The sequence below is a fragment of the Tachypleus tridentatus genome, chromosome 8 (assembly GCF_004210375.1).
Source record: "Tachypleus tridentatus isolate NWPU-2018 chromosome 8, ASM421037v1, whole genome shotgun sequence".
NCBI lineage: Eukaryota > Metazoa > Arthropoda > Merostomata > Xiphosura > Limulidae > Tachypleus > Tachypleus tridentatus.
The window spans coordinates 22,513,351-22,533,696 of record NC_134832.1 but is presented as its reverse complement, the minus strand read 5'-3'; the positions used below and the strand labels follow the sequence as shown (position 1 = coordinate 22,533,696).

The following is a 20,346-nucleotide window of genomic DNA, read 5'->3' as shown; positions in this document are numbered from 1 at the left end:
GTTAGAAATTTAAGAGTTAACTCTTTGAGACACTTTCTTAAACTACTGTAATTATTATAATTATCTCTAAGGTTACCACTGTACTTGACACTTCCGTAACTACAAAATTGTTAAATACTAATAGTTTTTGTATCATGCAGGAACTTTAATAACCTTTGTGGCAAACAAGTGCTTTATACTGCCCTAAAACAAAGATATAATGGCCACAGTAAGATTTTCATGCTTATAAGAAGACTTTAGTGGACTATAATGAAATTTGGTATTGACTGCAGTTACTTGCAACAATAAGAGAGTAAAAGAACTATTAACTTAGGTGCTGAAAAGATGTAGATACTTGTGTAAAATGTGTGAACTAAGATGTGAATGCAAAGCTCTATAAAAGACACAGTATGTACAATTGCAACAGTACTATACTGGAACATTATTTAATGAGAGTTACTGTCAATGTGTTTGTCCTCTATCAGAGGGTAACTGTGGGAATAAATAAATGACAGTGATGAATTGCTTTACCAAATGGCCCAAATAATATGTTGTTCCTAAACATGAAATTCTATCAAACAAAACTGTTAATGAATTTGTTTCAAGATTTCAGGTAAATAAGGAACTTCATTCAAATCAGGAACATATTCACAGCCATTCAACCATCTTATGGTGGAATGATGGAGGTACAGTTTTAAATCAGTTGATCATTTACATGGATGAACATTATAAAACATGCAGTTAAGATCTTACACTATTACTCATGAGTTGTTTCTTACCAATAATAGAGTTAAAGGCATCACCAAAGGTTAGGAAATAACTCAAAATACTATTTGACCTTTTGTACTTAGATTCTGAAAATAATCATTAAAGGAATCTTATGTAAAGTATAGAAAAACTGCAGAGCACCATTAATTAGATACATTTCTTTGAAAAAAAACTGAAATCAGTAAATAAAATTAAATGCTGCTATGAAATCCAGATTTCACTGTAGTGATAAAAAATGATTATGCAATGTCTTCTACAAAAAGATAAGCTTCAAAATTAAGTGTTGTGAAGGGCACTGTTATAGTGAAAAGAATCAGTGTGATTTACAGTATCCAAAAGAACAGGTACTCAAAATCAAAGGTCCTGTATCATAATTATCTTTCCAAGTAAGTCAGCAAGAAAAAGGTCAACTGGTTGGCTTCAAAAAGACTTTGCCAGCGATGTTGACTTACTGAAAAACTTAAAATTTTCTGATAAAACCACTCTCTGAGCATCAGTTAATTAAACTGATTAAACTGATTCTTTAAACCATCCATCTGAAAAGACAGCAAGTTGCAATAAAGGGCAAGAGGTCATTCAATCTTCATATCATAAGCTAGAAAAATAACACTATCAAAACTATTTGATGAATAGAAAGTTTAAGCACAGTAAATGACAAATTCCAACTGTATTTTAACACATTTAATGAATGACTTAGTAATCGTAAACAGTAACTTTATTACTAATTATGCAAGTTTAATATATTATTATCTTATTTGACTTTATAAGCCAGTCAGGAAGGAGCATTGTAGGCTATGTTTATAAAATATTTTAATCTGGACACTTTGTTAGAGATAACTTTTGGTATGACTTGAAGGCGACATGTAATACCTTCAAACTTCTTAAACGTCTAAATTTCAGTGACATCTTGAAATTTTTGAAGATATCAAGAAAAACTTAGTACAAAAACACTAGTCAGTTAATCTGTTAACTAGTAAATTAGTTCATCCACAGGTTAAGTGCTGTATATTTTTGTTGAATTTGTGCTGTAGTTACAAGAGGAGATTCAATAAATGGCTGTTATGTCTTATCCATGGGTTATCATATCAAAAAATGTAGACTGTTATCAAATAAATTAATAACTTTGAAGTGAACTGGTTTTGGAAGTATTTACAAGACTGAATTTGGCATAATTTTCACTGAATAATAAAAATATAAAGTCTGCTTAATGATATAAACCATAAAAACAGTAATTTTCACAGTATAATCACTGTCCTCTCTCCTTTTTAGTTTAGACAAGTGAGCATTGCATCTGTCACGGAATATGTAAAAATAAAATTTTTAAATATCTTTAAACTATAACCTTTCATCTTTTAAAGCTTATTTAGATATACATCCACATGACTTGTACTTGTGACCATATGACTGGTACTGAGTATATTTGTACTGGAGAACACTAGTCAAGTAAAGTGGCTAAATTATCATTGCTCTATGCATTATTAGGGATAACTGAGCCTTTGACATCACATAAACTTTCTTGTGAGAAATATTACTGCAAGTATGTATAATGGAATACACTATCTAAAATGTTAGTAGTACTTTCAATTGATGCACTTGCTGACACACATACAAAACACTGGAAGTTTTATCATGACCTCTACACAAAAATTATTTGTACGTTTCTCTGGTAGTTATAAATATCTGATTATCATTAACATGTACAATTTAAATAATTATATTGATAACCTGCTAAACATATGTACCATGTATGATGATAACACCAGTAGCAAATTGTATAAGTACAAAATTTAACTCCCCTTAACATAGCTGCCCACTGGATGATTACCATTTAGTGAAGCTGCCTTTCTTGTTGTCCAGCATTTTTTAATCTGTGTTTCTGAATCATAAAAAAATATGAAAACGTATATTGTAAAATATAAATGCATTAATTTTCTATCACTCTGTATTTATGTGGGGGAAGGGGGATTGTCACAGCCTAAAATATTTTCAAAGGTGAGCCCAAGAAAAAATGTTTCACAACCCCTGCCCTAGTCTATCACTTCAAAATTTAGAATTGCTAGCATAAATAGTGGTCTAGTTTTGCATGAAATACAACAAATAAACCAATTATGGATTCACTCTCTTCTTATTTCCATACTATAAATAAATGCTTTTCCATTATTTCACGTACCTGATTTTTAGAAATAGCATTCAATTTCGTAAATGCCATTTTATTCTACATTCTATAACTCAAATTTGTTGCACAGATCAATTGAAGTTTAGCTGAACATACAAAAATATGATAATACTAACATTATAACACCAATTTTATTTACTAACAGAAAAATTACAAATACTATCCGTAATAACTTTGAAAATATGGTTAAAGATATTCACATTGAATTTTCAAAAATGCTTAACAAACAATCAAAATACGTTGGCCTCAATAGTAGAGTTTGGTTTATTTGTTTGTTTTGAATTTTCACGCAAAACTACACAAGGGCTATCTGTGCAGAATAGTAGAGAATTTACTTTTAGTACTATAAGAAACTAGTAACCAAAAGTTATTTAATGATGAAATAGATTTTCAAAAGACAGGTGTACTTAAAAAAACAAAACAAAAAAAAAAACACTGAAAGCAACCCAGTTTAATATTATCGACACTTGCTCAGTATTGGATTTCACATTACAACATAAAAATATTAATAATCAAGATATTAACAATGTGGTTTCATGGATGGGAGGGGAGAATGACTATCATTTTTTTATTACTAGAAGACATGCCATGGTTGTTGAAACAATTCTTTTGTGAATATTAAAATTTTAAGATTAATATTAATTATTTTATAAAGCACATAGTAGTATTAACTTGGTCAAATAAAACATTAGCTAATATTACTTTAAAACATTTATATGAAAAATGAATATTTGGTTTTTAACCAATGATATGTTTTTCAGAAACCAAAAATACAATTTTTTCAGAAAAACAGATTGTGTTTGGTACGAAGAAAACCAGACTGTTTAAACAATAGCCAAAACATCTTGTTACAAAAATTTTATCTTTCAGAAATATTTTCAAATCAGTATGGAGTCTGTGTATTCCCAATTTGCGGTAAAAGGTAAAATTATTATTGAGATCACTTTAAATAATTCATCATTGAATATAAGGAGTTGTCATACAAGTAGGGGCTCAAATCTCTCAAATCATTAACTATTGAAAAAAGTAGAGTTAGAGGAGATCTGATTGAGATGTTTAAGGCTATAAGATTGTATCACTTTTTTTTGGTATTCAACAGTGAGAATAGTAGGACCAAGAGATAGAAGGATAAATTTTAGCACAGTATGGGTATGAGTCATCTTCAGCTAAGAGTTTTATTTTTCTAACAGGGCTATTGACATTTGGAATAGGTTTGCCTTCCAAAATGATGTTAAAGGCACTAAATTTAAATGAGTTTGAGAAAAAGCATGATATGTATATGAATTATAATGGCTGGCTTTTAATCTGTTTGTTTTCTAAGTTACTTTAGAATGCAAAAACAGCAATGTACCAACAGATCCCATGTTGTCCAAAAGCTTTATGTTCTGCTTGCTGAATATACAACAAATTTTGAAAAGAAAAACAACTTGTTTCTCTCATTATATTCTAATGTTAGCAGATACAAAACCAATTTTAAATTACAGCACTAAACAAATCACTTCTTTATTACTAAAACAACATATTTTGAAGTGGTATCGCTTGGCAGTAAAAACAAAATGGCTTAAAGGGTAATACCTTTTTTTTTTTTTTTAATAACGTCAAAAGCTTCTCAGTTTTGACAATCCAACAACTCGTTCACCTTCAGATAGTAGAAAAGTACAAAGCAATAGAAACAAATGTATTCAGTTTTTGCAAGCAGCTTTTTGCTAATTCTTTTTAGGTCTAAAGACAACTGCACAGTAGCAGATCAGAGCTTATGAAAAATAAATTCAAAACAAAGGACTCTTATCACTGTATTTTGATGTAATTTACAATTCCATATTCAACCTCAACAAACATTCAAAAATAAATAATTCATTAAAAACTATGAAAACAAGAAAATTTAGACATACTGCAAGTACCTTTTTTTTACAGCCATAATATGCTAATTAATTATCGTATGTGATGTGAATTATTCTATAGTTAAAACTACAGTTTAATAATGTTAATGAGATAATAAAAAGTAAAAAATTTCGTATATTTCATTGTTGTTATAGCAGAGGGGTGGGAAGTCACAAAATTTAGTTAAGACAATTAAATTACGTTTTTACCCTATTGTAGCTTGAGCGAAATCATGCATCAATGACACACACTTCTTGTAACTTGTCAGACTAACAATTTCTATCAGTGTATTCTAAAGACTGCTGATATGGGTATTAGCACTTTCATTAAAACAAAGTAACAGAACAATGTTTCAACCTTCTTAGGTCATCTTCAGGTTAAAGTGTATTTGCAACCAACTGGGACTCAGCATATGAAATGAAACAAAAACTGAACATATTAAGAAACCAAAAAATACAGCCACAAAACTATGCTCACCACATAAAACTAATGATGAAATCAATAAAATAAAACACTTCATCAACATCAACAAATTTCCTCCAAAAACTGTTGAAAAAATTTTCACACATACCTAGACCAACAATGAACAAACAATAATAAATACTAAGATACAACAAACCCCAAAACCGTACATTGCCAAATACCACATATTCCCAACATCAGCAAAAACATATCCAGCATTTGGAAAAAAAAAACTTGTAATAAAACACAACATTCCAGTAAATACCAATTTTATTCATATAACAGGAACACAACCAAAGTTCATACTATTAAAAAAATACACTGACAAACATAACACCAACATTATTCATAAAACACAACTGCCACGACTTCTATATTGGAGAAGAAGGAAAAAGAATGGAAACCAGATTCAAAGAACACAAAAAACACCTTCACACGTTTTTGAATACTGCAAATCAAATAAACACAACATAACCAAAGAAAACACCCAGATACTATGTATGGAAACAAATATAAACAAATGCAAAATCAAAGAAGCCCTACTTATACACCAACTAAAGCCAAAATTAAACCAATTTTAAGGAACACTTTTATACCTATACTAATTTATAACCTATCATCTAACTGCAATGCTCCCTATAATCCCACACCCCCTTTACACTCTCAACCATAAGTCATGTGCCACAACAACGATCAGTTGCAAATTCTCTCTTTGTTAACCTGAAGGTAACTTAAGAAGGTAGAAACGTTGTTCTCTACTTTATTTTAATTAAAGTTGTAATACCCATATTAGCTATCTTGAGAATATATTTTTACTTCAAGTGGGTTTCTTGTCGTCAAGAATTTGTATCATCGTTATAAAAATTAACAGCTTTATAAACGCAAATATTTATAATATTTGTAGGTAGTACAAATAACTTGATAATTTGTCAGTATTTTGTAATGATGAATTCCACAAGTTTCTTGCATATTTACTTAAGATTGCTTAAACTCTGAGCCTTATACTAACCATTGTCTGAAATGAGCGCTATTTAACATTGTGTGCCGTTTTCCTGTGTCGCATCAATCCGTGAGGCCACATGAAAGAACGATGGCACAAGCTGCATCTGTAGCTATTTCGGGAAGCCTGAATGAAGTACCATATGCCTCTTCATAGAACCTTTTGTGGTAAAGCTTTTCTGACAAATATAACAGGCGTAGTCTTGAACTTGGTGATTGGGTGTGTTCATCACTTGAGCCATAAAAGTGTTCTCTGTTTCATAAAATGAAGAACAGGACTTTATATAATAAGTATTCATGACATGTTTGTTACTAAAACCACTTATGTTAATGTTTTATAAAAAAAGTTTGTATATAATAATGTAAACTTTAAATCTGTCTGTTGTAATATATGAAGCATCACACAAATAAATATTTAGTTGAATAGAGAAAAGGCCAACAAGTAAACTGTCATCACCCATCAAATGATTAAGAACTAAATAGAGAATCAGTATGCCATGTATAAAAGTCTGGGCTGTTCCAGTAAACTAATGTGAAAATTAGAGTATTTTTTATGTTGAGTTTTTATACTTCAGTAATTTTAAATTCCCTTTCTCTTCTAACAATACAATTCACTAAGAACTCATGTCTATTTTATACCCATTTCTAAAACTGAATCTGCTACTGTGATTTACATGTCAGATTATTTAATTTTTATAATAAAACTTCTCTAGCAACATTTTTATATATATATATAAGCCAATTACTTCATTTCTGAAAGTATATTATTTTAAAGGGTATGTAAATATTATATTAAACACACACACCCACATACCCTTTAAAATAGTATACTACATATATAGCCCCTATAAAAGAAAACAACACAAATTACATAGCAGTTAGTTTTTGCTTATAGCATGACAAAAAAACAACAAAAAAACACCAGTTCAAATATTAACTAGCCTTTGAGAGAATTTATAAAGAAATTTGTAATGTCAAATAAGTATTTATATCTTTTAACCTGAATTCACAAATTAAGATGTAAAATAAAAAAATTTAACTCAATAAATTATACTTTGTTTATCATTCCACTCCTGTTTCTTAGAGTATTTTCAGTAGATAGTAACTACCCATTTTATAATTTTTGTTTTGTGATTCAATAATTAGCTTTAATTTGTCACTAAAACCTTGAATAAATATTTTAACAAATTAAACACCTACACAACAAACAACATTTACAATAGTAATGTTAAGTTTGCTTCAACATTACCTTTCAAATAATCTGATGAAACTTCTAAATAAAATAAATTTTTACAGTTGTACCTCAATCAGGACAGTATATTCTGTACCTATGCTATGCACTTATGAATAGTTTGATATCTTTTTTCAGCATTACAATGAAGCAACAAAATGTGACCATACATTTAAACAATACTAATTATTTTCAAAATGTTTTCTCATTTACCTGAAACAGAAAGCATGACTGTAAAGATTGTCATTTCAATATATAATTAAAGCAGTTTTACAGTATCAACCTTTAAAGAATAGCTTTAAAATCAGTTATATCTACAAGGAATATGAATTTAAAACATAATTGTGTCTTTATGGCATATTTTTCAAACTGTACACTTTTGTAATATTTATAACTTGTCTTTCAATATGTATTTTTACAGCATGTAAACGTATATATTACAAGTTTAAGCCTTAACTCTATACATCTTCACAATGTACACTTTTAATCAGGGTTAGATCCATGATTTTTGCTAAAAAAATGCACTTTTTTTTTATCAAGTCTAAAGATACCTTTGATTCTTAAACCACCAGAAATGGGAGAGAGGGTTGTACAACATCAGTATCCACCTCTATTAATGAATAAGCCTCCATATTATACACCTTCATAATGTAATATAAATGTATTAATAGTATACATGTTCATACATTTTGTCCTTAGAGAATGTTTCAACTACACACATCTTTGCAGTAACACTTCCTTATCTCACATCTCAATACTCATCTAATTGCACTTGTTTCACAGCATATATCTTAACTCAATTTTATATATTGTCACTTTTATAACTTCATTGTATTGTTCCATTTTTAATGGTCATGTAAGCAACGCAAGATTATAATTGTTTTTTCCAATATGTACTTACTTATCTATTTTGGTAAATACCAAGTTTCCCTTTACTATAAGTGCATTTCTACAGCTGCATTAAGTTCTGTTCCTCTATCATGTTAAACTTAACTGAAATACAAGGTAACTCTCCTAAATACTAATAGAGAAACATAAGCAGTTTTATCCACAACTACATCTTCACAACTACACGATGTTCTTGCTTTCCATATTACGTATTAGGGTTCTTTTCAAAGCTTCCAAATTCAGCAACTGCAGATTTTTTAATAATTTGCTTGAAATTTTTTCAATTAAAAAAACAAAAAGAGAAAAAATCAAAACTACACAAAAAAAATCTATCACAAACAGGTTCCAGATTTTTGTTGCTTGAGTAATCACTGTAAATCTGTACAAAAATAAATTCTTTATGTCCTTTTGACTTTAATAAATGCTTACATATATTAGATGTGCATAAGTTCATTATACTTCACAAGCAGATTGCAATAATTTAAAGTATATCAATAAAATCCTCAGAAAAACATACTGAAAGAAATACAAAAGGGAACACATCAAGTTTTAAGTTTCTTCACTTTTCTTTACCAGTAGAAGTTATTATTTACTGTGTGTAACTTTTTTCATATTTTATCCATATGATTTACAGATCTTAATGTACTATTAAATATAAATAACTACAGCATGTTCATTGCACTCAAAGATAAACTGTGATAAATGTAACATCAATTAGACAGAAGTGTAAACAACTAATAAATTCAATCAAATTAATCACACTTGAACTACTAAATTTGTTTCCTCCCTTTAAAATGTTATTATAGTATTTTTCACCATAAATAAGGAGACACTGATATACATAAATCAAAAGAATAAACCACCTTGAAGCTTTACATGTTTAACAACAAACTGTTGGTAATTTTTATGGATAACAACTTTGAATCAAACAAGACTCAGTGTATGCAAGCTTAATTAAGTAACTGGGATAAAACAGAGAAACAATGTTAATAATAATGCAGCATCTACTTAAGTTATATAAATAAAACTTTCTATAAAAAAATGATAATTCCATAAAATTATCAGATACCAAAAACATACCAAATAAGTCTACAGAAAGTCAAATTGACAATACAATTGCTCAAGAAGATTTGAAGAAAATAATTAAATAAGAAACAATAATGCAGTCAATACTCTTAAGCTGAAAGAAATGTTTAAATGGTTATTATAAAAGTTTTGTCATCAATAAAATGAATACTATTAATCCAGAGCAATAATCCCTGTCAAAATATACCAACAAACCACAGAAAACATAAATGCTAGTAACAAAAGGAAACTGCACCTGTTTGATGTGGTCTCTGAAATAGCCTGAATCTTTAGTATCTATCATCTGATACACAGCTAAGTGAAGTTACTAAACTCCAACATGACATACTGGATGACCCACTTGATTTTTGGCCATGAAAACAACTATACACTTTTGAATCAAGGAACACATGAAATACTTAGTATTTTATAGCTGGACAGCTTTACACAGTTATCTATAATGTTATTCAAAAGATACAGGTCATTACCAATCTGGATGGCTGAATTTCATGAGTCACTCTGTGGTGATTATGATTTCTGATGACCAAGGATTTATGTTCCCCCTGGTGGTTTGGTATTCCCAAAAATTACTGCTCTTTGGTGTGTAGTTTTCATTTTAATAATGTTGAAAATTTTGAAAAACATTAAAAGAGAATGTAAGCATAGAGGAATGATATCACACACATCTCAACAGCAGGAATTTTTGGCTACATGAATCTAGAGAGAGGAAAAAAAAAACCAAGAATAAGGATATGATAGATCAAGTAATCCTGAAAAAATTAATCAATCAGAAAAAACAAGCACATATATAACTTGATGCTCAATTCACGTCTTAAGAATTTGTACAAAATACATAAACAATCAACTTTTTTGTTCACAACTCAGAAAAAGAAATCTACCAAAAAACTTTTTAAACCTTTTTTATTTTATTCCATTTCACTTCAACACAGACTTCAGTAGCTTGCACTAATCATAACTTTGGTCTCTGTCTTCTGTACAAACCTCAGAGTTCAATGGAAGTATTCTTCTTTCAACATTCTCAACTGATGCTTTACAGACAGCTAAATGATATTTTAAAGACTCCAGTCTTGCATAACTTTTACTGCATTTGCAACACACAAACTTTTCTGTTCTCAAACTTTCTGGTTTGAACTTGCAGTGGTAACGAATGTGTCTTGAAAGATGAGTTTTGTGCTTGAAGGTTTTAAGACACCAGGAACAGTGATTTCCAAGTGTATATTTATACAGGCCATGTTTCTTCCTGCCTGTAGGCATCAAACATTACTTAATAAGATTGCTACTAACATCTTTTATTTTTCAAAATATCTACAGATTCCAAATTCCTTGCATTGTAAGTCAGTTTTTCAGAGTATAATATAAAATAACAGTATAGCAGTTAAGAAAAATAAATTATTAAAATTACATAATAAAGTTAAAAGGCTCATAAATAAGGATATTCTCAAGCTTGTTAATAATAAATTCTAGAAAGTCAAAGCAAAGCCAAAAAAGAAATATTTCACAATAAAAATAATCAGCTATGACATATACATATGTGCACATATAATTAAATTAAATTTTAGAAATTTATTTTATAAAATATTCACTCATGTTGTTATATTTAGTGAATAAAAATCTCAATGTCATTTTATTGTCACTTGGAGTAAAAAATCATGGCAGTTATCGCTGAATGAAGTTACACTGGTATAAATTACTGTAGCATATACAAAGTGTCAATCTTAATGTTTATATAAGAAAACAAACAGTAAGCCATTTTCTCCTGTCAGAAACACATAAAACATAATACATACTGTTGGGCTAACCAGATATGCATAACAAATAATGCTGTGCATCTTCCAAATATTAATTAATATAATGTTCAGTACTTTTAAATTTATAGATCTGGGTCAGGAGAATGGTGGATATTTATTCATTGGATAGTTCATAACTGCACCAGTCTTCCTCTTCTTTCCAATATTCCATGCACAGCTTGCAAATGTGATTTGTATGAACCAGATCTATTGAAAGGTTTCTGACAAATATTACAGTAGTAAAATGGTGCCCCACCATGCTGGGTGCGACAGTGTCTCTTCATATTTGTAGAAAAAGTAAAAACCTTCTTGCATAAAGGACAAGGAAAACACCCACCTGCAAATATATATTAATAATTTTCACAATACATCATTAACAGTCTAATAGTTTTCTCTTCAAATATAAAAGGTGATTTACTTTAATGCACAGTTTCTTCTCTACAAAATGTATTTTGTTTTATTTTGCTTTCAAATATAGTTATTACAGCATTTTAAAAAGTAATTAAAGATCATAAATATATTTTTACATTTTTACACTTATTGATAAGTTGCATTAAAACTGAGTCTGAACACAAAAATACACATTTTATTAAATTTAAATCACTGTAGTTGCCAGAAACAGTTTGCCAACATTAATTCAATGTTTAATTAAATTCAATTAATGAAGTTTATCTTACAACAAATCACATATGAATATACAAATAAATGTTTACAATTTTAAAGGTGTGACTCAACACAAGTTGGTGCAACTCAAAATTAATCCCGTTTCTGTAAAACATGGTAAGTTTTACATTCTAAAGTTTTATTTTCAGAAAGATAAATCTCTAAGAAAATACCATAGAAAAGTTTTTTCAAATAATAAATTTAGAAGATTTACATGTTTATAAAATATACTGCGTGAATAAATCACTGTATGGTTGGAAGTTAGAAAATTGAAAATTTCCTATAAAACCACACTTAAAAATATATTTGAACTGCCACAAATCTCATCAAAATATTTGCATATTAACTTCTGATTTCAGTAAGTTTCTTCAATCAAGTGGTGTAGTGTATTAATATTGAAAGCAAAGTTTACTCTGAAATTATCTAACTATAGTTTTACCAGATATATACTTTCTTCCAAAAACATTTTCCTAAAACAGTTAATGAAATTTATTTCACTAATATACCTCTCTGGTAGTACATGGACTTCACAATTATGTTACAAAAAGCAAGGCACAAGAAAAATAAATCCAATTATGACAACTGTAATTTTCACTATGAAATGGTTTTATTTCTAAATATAAAGTATAAACATTGAGCATAAAGTGTTAGATTTTATGTTAAAACAATTCTGAATATGCAATAAACATGTCATGTGACAACCTAATCCAATAAAAGGTCAATAAAGAGGAGTGAAATATATCAAACTACATTATGACATTGTTTGGCAATTGAAAGGTAGTTTGATGCCATTGAAAATTGATTGCTTTTGGGGAGGGTATGTAAAAGTCCTTTCTGATGTTAAACACTTGTATACCCTGATTAAAAAGATGTATTCAGATTACAAATTTAAAATTTCTAAAACCGAGATGTTCCTTGTTTTCAAACACCTTGGAAAATGAAATAATATAAACTTGGAGGAACAGAATTGTCCCTAAAAAGATATTTGCAAGAAATTATTTCTCAGCCATTATAAGCAAAGTACAATATTTTCTAGCAGGTAAAAGTCCATTTTTATATCCTAAGCTACCTTATGCTACAACCAAAAAGGATCTCTTTCTGGAAAGGAGTCCCACAGTATATGGGTTCACCAAAATAAGGCTTCTAGTCATCCTCTTATTCAACCATCACATACTGCAAGTGGCTGGAGAATAAAACAGATACCAGGAAACTACAATTCATACTAGACAGACTATGGAAAGCCTTTAGAAAAGAGTGGTGCATTTTATATATGACTGCCTTAGTACATAGCTTTTTACAATGGAAAATATAATGCAGGGGTATTGCCAAGATGCATAGTCAAAAGACAAAATATTACTGAATATGGCAACATGGAGCACAATGAGGCTCCAAAATTGTTTTAAATGTGCTCTCAACTTCTGTGTATATAATTTGGTAATTTTAAAATTTTCAGTTTTGGATACAATGGTAATAAATGTCTTGTGTGCTACCTGACAAGAGTATTGTACATAACAGCAATCAAGTACATGCATATAAAAAATATTCACCATGCATAATACACTTTTCTGAAATTTAACAACACACAAATGTACTAACAAGTATGTGAATAGATAAACAGAGAGAATGTACATTTTTATTAACTAAAACTTTGTCTCTTTGTAGCAGTGAGGAGGAACACTTGTGTACAGTTTCTTTATTTCTCCTAAGCTGAAAATTAAAAATAAAATTCCAGTATATACAGAAATTACTTTAGTACTTCCTAAAAACAGGATTACATGTACATATATTTTAGAAGATTCAAAATAAAGTGTTCAAGGGCCTTCCAAGTGACAGTATTAGAAATCATTCAAAGTCATGTCCTTCAAAACTTTTATAAATATGCATCAGAAAATAAAACTTTAATTATGAAGATGCAGACCATAACAAATGAAACATTTTAAACATAACATTACCAAGATCACTCCACATTAACACCAGTTGAAGGCAAAAATGCATTTAATGTAAGCATTTTAACATTATTATGAAACAGTGGCAAATGACCAACAGCTCTGTCCAAAATGTTATTGAAATATGGTAGATGCAAATGTGGCAGCTACATTGCCAAAACTGGTTGTTGTCCTTTGTTCACTCACACAGAATCTACACAAATGAACCTGAAATGTGCAGCTACATAGACACATTTCCTCTCAACTGATGTGTAAGATAACATTCACTTAGGAAGTACTTAGCATACAATGTAGCATCATCCAGATCATTCTGTTGACACTCTACATATAGTAGGAGCATATTAAATTATTCTTCAACTAAATTCTGTACCCTTAAATAATTTCATAGCAGCTACAACAGAATGCTTTCTGTACTACCTTATTTAGAGAGCATTTGTTTCAGTAACATTTAACCTAATATACCCTTTACAAAGATGCAATATTCTGTTTATATAAAAAGTCTTGATTTTACAGGACGAGGGAATTTAATCACTTTTGGTTTAAAAGTGCTTAATTTGTTATTAGCTACACCTTTGCAAATGATATGCTGAGTGTATAGTTCATATTAATAACATTTCCAACCAAAATTATTTTGAATTGCCTGAAATTATATTGTTACATAGTAAGCCCACATTTCATTTTATACTACAAAGAGTTATTTTCCAATACCTTTATTTCTGAACCACCTCTCCTTCTCAATAGGCTTCAGAATCACTGTGTGTTTGTAACTTCTACTTATGTGTTTATCTATACATTTTTTTTATTATGAAATGTTCAAGGCCATCCAATTGGTGAAAGTATGGCTTTTCTTATTCAATTAATGTATTCTTGTATGATAAACATTTATTACTCTATGTTCAACAAGTTTAATATATTGTAGAACAAAAGATAAGAACCGTGAAATAAACTTTGCAAAAGTTTTTTTTTATACAAGAACATTTAATACAAAGACAAAAGGGTGAGTATGGATAGTAAAAACATCATGACAAGTGAGAACTATGAGCTACGTTATATAATGATTCACTGGAAATGGCTGGAAAAAAGCTAAGAAAGATGGTACTTAATATTAACTTACACTTCATTCACAGGTATAGTAATTTACAAGTATACTTTAAGTTATCATTTTATACTACTCTAAATATAGATAAACAAATAACTATCCCCAAAGTTTTAGAGTGCACTTGACATAAATAAAACTTTATCATATTTTTAATGTAATGTGTTAAATTGAAATTTTAAGAGTTTTGTAATAATTTTAGGAAATACATTTTAAATTTTACATATTAGTATCAGTTAGTTTCCCTTAACATGCCTTTATTCTAAGTTCTATAGGTAGTCTCCCATTAAGTTGAGCTTTAACCACATATCTGATGTCAATGACCTGCACAACTTCTAAATAGTTCATGCCAACTTCATTATTGTAATCCTAGCTTTATCACTGCCCATATGCAAAGATTATGAAAATACTATAATTTAATAGTACATCATAAAGCACCCTTGTCTTTTACTTACACAAGTTGAAACTCATATTCATAAATTAAACATTGCTTTATCCATACATTCATGAAATTAGAATTGTCTCAGTACTCAGTACTGAATTGACAATAAGTTGATAAGTTTGTTTGTAGAATTCCTGCAAAGCCACAAACACTATCTATGCTAACCCTCTCTAATTTTGAGCGACATACAAATTATGGTGTGACTAAATAATAGGATTTAACCATCACCCTCATAACTCACTGACAATCCCAAAGTGTATAGCACATTATCATTGTAATTTTACTGTGATAACAAAATGTGATGCACAGAACTGTAGATCTAACTATGTTATACTAACCACTACACTGTGCATAACCAACATCTGATAGAACTATACTGCTATAAGAAAAGGTAAAAATAACCCTAAATCTGAATGAAGCACTTTTACCGTCACTGATTTTGCAAGGATGATGATGATTATTTTATAGAACAAAAGTTGTGTCATCAGCACCGTTAGGCTTTGACCCATGTTAAAATTATAAAGGAAGATGTTGATAAATCAAAAGAAAAGATTCAGTGTCAAGCTAACAACTTTTTACCTTACATAGACATATAACAGTAATTAAACATCAAAAATGAAATAACCATTTGCAAAAGCAACAGGCCAATGGCTACAGGCCTAACTACACACTTCTTTCCTTAAAACCTACTATTCAAATTACAAACAATGAACCTCTGGATTAGTTTAAGCTTTTCAAATTAGTTTACTAATTATCTTCACCTCAATATATGTACTGATAAAAGTATATTGTGCACCTGTTTCCAAAATACTAATCTCGCACAATACACATACAATGGAATAGATAATTTTAGAAACCTAATCATCTGTAGAATCTTATTTCTAATTGTTCAATTTTAGTGTCAGAATAAATATGATTTTTCTCAAAGTTCAATGGATTAAGAGTGAAAAAATTCAACTAAAAACAAGATTTTGTAGATAATTTATGCACATTCTTTCTATGAGCATACATATTGTTCCTCCATAAGAATGCTTTGTTACAAACACTGCAGTAATACTTTTTCCTGTATGATTTATGCAGATGCAAGCTCAGATGAGCATCCAAATCTTGTTTCCTTCCAAATGTTTTGTTACAAATGTGACAGTAGACTCTTTCTTTGGTTGTTCTTCTGCTGTTCAGTAAAGCTACACATATGGTAAAATTTGGATTTGTCAATAAAACATTGATATAAATGGTTGCTTTATGGAGCAAATGTAAAACATTTACACTAAATCAAAAACAACAAGGTAACAAGATGGATAAAATACACAAATATAAACTAATACAACTTCTGAAACAAGTGTGACACAATGGTAGAAATCCAAGTAAATGTGTCAATAGTTTCTAATATCATCACAAAATAAAATGTTTAGAAACTGTAAAACAAGTTACTTGTTCAGAACATTGAAACTAACTTTTTTTTCAGTACAAGCTTGTTAACAAGAACTATGAATGACTTACATAGAAAATTCAAGTAAAAGCATAAGCACCAATAATAGGTAATTCAAACTACTGTTGAACTGTTCTATAGACATAATTTATGATTACATGTCAGCTGATTTTCACAAGACTTCATATTTCTCTCTCTAACAAAACACACATATACAATTTGACGTTTTGTGATGTTCTAAAAACATACTTTGATGGTAACCTTCCAATATTACAAAACAGCATTTACCTCAAAGTTTAAATTTATACAATATGTCAGATCATGTTCACCCAAAATAAAGAAGTTGAGTGGTATTGCAATAGTTGCACTTCTTAGATAGTACTTGATACATAATTTATACCACACAATGTACAAGACTGTGATGCTTATATTGGGTTATACTGTTGTGGAAAATTCAAAGAAAATTCTTTTAAAAATTTTATTTAATAATGTTATAAAGTCACTTTCTTGCTACCTTTCCAGCCATAATCATTCCCCCCTTCATATAACAAATAAGGATATTAAAAAGTCTACCTTATCTGTGGTTGAATTTCGGGCATTTAGCTCAGAAAGCAATATTCTAAATATATTGAACCATCCACACCTAAGAGATGAAATCAAGATAATTATCAGTTATAATAGTCAAGATAGTCAGTTATCTCTTTCTTTCTTTGTGAACCTGATGATGACCAAAAGGTCAAAACGTTGTTCGCTCCTCTACATAAAAAAATTTTCTCAACCCAAACCAGCCATTTTACATATATAAATCAAGATAATAAAATGTCTAACCTAAGCATGGCTCACAGTAACATACTTGAAGCTTTACTACAAATATATGTTATAAATATATATAATGATTTTTGAGGAAGGTTATTTTGTAACAAATGTTCCACAATTTTTCCATTTCAAATTTAGATCTCTTATTGAATATTTCACAGGTAAATATCCACTAACATTACTACAAAGAAACATTGTCAGTGTTAAGCAGCTGTTTCATACCAGTAGCTTATTCACTTAAAGTTACAAGGCACAGGCATATATAGCTATTGTAGAAAGGTTTATTTTCATTTTTAGCATGTTTTTTTAACTAGCACTTTCTTTTAAAATATCTGAAGAATAACAACAGAAATAAATGATTGAACAGCTCACATCCACTATCTAGAGGTCACTGAATTACTACTCTTTTTATCTTTCTCTAGTTCAGTAGTCCCTAATAGGTAAACTCAGGGACCATGACAACCCCTCAAAAGTCTGATTTCACGGCAAGCACTGTCATTAGATATTGTTAAAGCAAGGAAAGCTGTAGTTGTGGAATGTTGCAATTCTCCAAAAAGCTCAGACTTGGTCCATGATATTATGTCATCATCTGAAGCGGCCCAGTGTTGAAAATAAGTAGAACCATAGTTTTAGTGCCACTCTCAGTTATTTCCCTTACTGACTTCTTAATTTTCTATCCTTTACCTTAACTACTTTCTTCTTCCAGGTTTTCACTGGCTATGGTCCCTCTGGTGTTTACAGAAGAAGCTGCCAGATTCTACTTTTCATTATTCTACATTGTTTTGATTTGGCTGTTGCTAATTTTCAGGGTCTTCATTTTGGAAGAAATGGGGATGACTGTGTATTATAACAACTTACCTGTTCATTCCACTCTTAGGTTTCAGCATAGAAAATCTTACTGTAACATTGTATCATACATAAATGATTTATAAGTTTCATACTTTATGAGTTAAAACATTCTACACCCTAAGACCTGTTGTCTCAAACAATTAATATAAATAACATTTCAGTTCAAACTCTGTGCGTTGTAACCCAGGTTACATGATGAGCTCAGTTACTGAGCAAAAGACCTTGTTGTTTGCTGCACTTAATAGGTTGTATTTGAAATAATATATATTCTCCTTATTAGAAACTTATATTGAGTTGGTAAAGAATTAAGTAATTGTAACTATCAGTGGCCTGTGATGTTACTTCTAACCTTTAACCACTGTTTTTCAGTTGTTGACAAGTGCGATTACTATGAAAGGTCTTGACAGTGCTTCCCTACCTTCTTAAGATAGGGACCACATGAGACAGCAATGGTTGTCTCTTTCAATCTTGGTGATTGTAAGCAAGATTGGGTGCAACAAAGACTGTATCATCGTATCACCTGACATTATTTTTCGAAATCACGAAAATAATGAAAGTTTTAATATCTACAAACAAGTACAAGCAAATTGTTATACAAGTCTTAAGTACAATGAGGTTAACTATTTTAGTTCAAATTATTTCTTCTAATTAAAAGAAAACAGTAAAAACATTTTATAAATCCACGATCAACACATCCACTTCAATAGGCAATATATTTTGCGGAAATTATTCTTTCTATGATAATGCTTAAGTACATACATTTAATTCTAGGCTTCTAAAGTTTTAACTTGCACTTCTAATACTATGGCTACTTAACATAATTTAAAGAACAATTACTGCTAATTGAACCACAAAATGAATTTGCTGTTTGTCCACTCTTTTCAATCTATAGACCTCTAGAAATTCATGAACATCCTAAAACATCATTTGTAACAATAAAGATTCAGTTTTCTTGTTACAGTTTAAGAACAAAATTGCACTGTGTTTTAAGAAATTAAAATGTTTCATTTGAAAATTTCACTAGCATTTATACTTATGTCTCAGTCATTTTTAAAGACTTCAGGATCAGCTTCCTCAGATTATGCACATCTGTGTATTGGGTTTTGCCACATTGCCTGTTTTATGAGAAGGTTAGAAACATTGCTGTTTATGTAGTTCACATAAATAACATTAATCAAAAACTTTATAGAAAAAATTCACCAAAAATAATTTCTAACACATTAAAAAGAGTCTTGCTCACTGTTTTAAGCACATTTATATTGTACAGAGGAAAGGTATTTCAATAGGAATATGTTTTTATTACACTATAATACCAACTGGGTTGGGTTGGTTTGTTTTGAACTTTACACAAAGCTAAATGAGGGCTATCTGCTCTAGCCATCTCTAATTTAGCAGTGTGACTAGAGGGAAGGCAGCCAGTCATCACCACCGACTGCCAACTCTTGGGCTACTCTTTTACCAACAAATAATGGGATTGACTATCACATTATAATGTGAGCATGTCTGGTGTGATGGGAATTCAAACCCACAACCCTCAGATTATGAGTTGAGAGCCTTAACCACCTGGCTATGCCAGGCTACTTTTTGTTCTGCCCACCACAGGTACCAAAACCCAGTTTCTAGTGGTGTGAGTATGCAGACATAACATTGTGCCACTGGGGGCCAATACTAACTTATTAGCATACATAACACAGAGCAATACAACTGCTGCTCATAATAGATCATTACACTGATCAAACTGCCTTGCTATAAGAATGAATGTTTCTTAGTTGAAAATATCAAATATAATTTTTTAATGTTTAACTACTAAAACAGAAATAAGAATAATACTAAACATGTAAAATGATT

General features: G+C 29.8%; 2 protein-coding genes across 35 annotated transcripts in view; both read right to left on the bottom strand.

Moving 5' to 3' along the window:
* The window catches only part of LOC143223884 (uncharacterized), a 48,679-nt gene that overhangs the window by 6,060 nt on the left and 22,273 nt on the right, over positions 1–20,346 (bottom strand). The window lies entirely within an intron of this gene.
* LOC143258659 (uncharacterized) overlaps positions 1–20,346 on the bottom strand; it is a 113,400-nt gene that overhangs the window by 87,103 nt on the left and 5,951 nt on the right. For 29 of the 34 annotated variants that reach the window (XR_013032449.1, XM_076517975.1, XM_076517971.1 and 26 more), the window contains 4 exons: positions 16,462–16,588; positions 10,366–11,594; positions 9,938–10,166; positions 6,276–6,518 (listed from right to left, as the gene is read on the bottom strand). The gene's annotated coding sequence lies outside the window, so the exon portion shown is untranslated. Of the gene's footprint in view, positions 1–6,275; positions 6,519–9,937; positions 10,167–10,365; positions 11,595–16,413; positions 16,589–20,346 lie in introns of all 34 variants that reach the window. The other 5 variants (XM_076517983.1, XM_076517981.1, XM_076517973.1 and 2 more) reach the window with 4 other exon arrangements.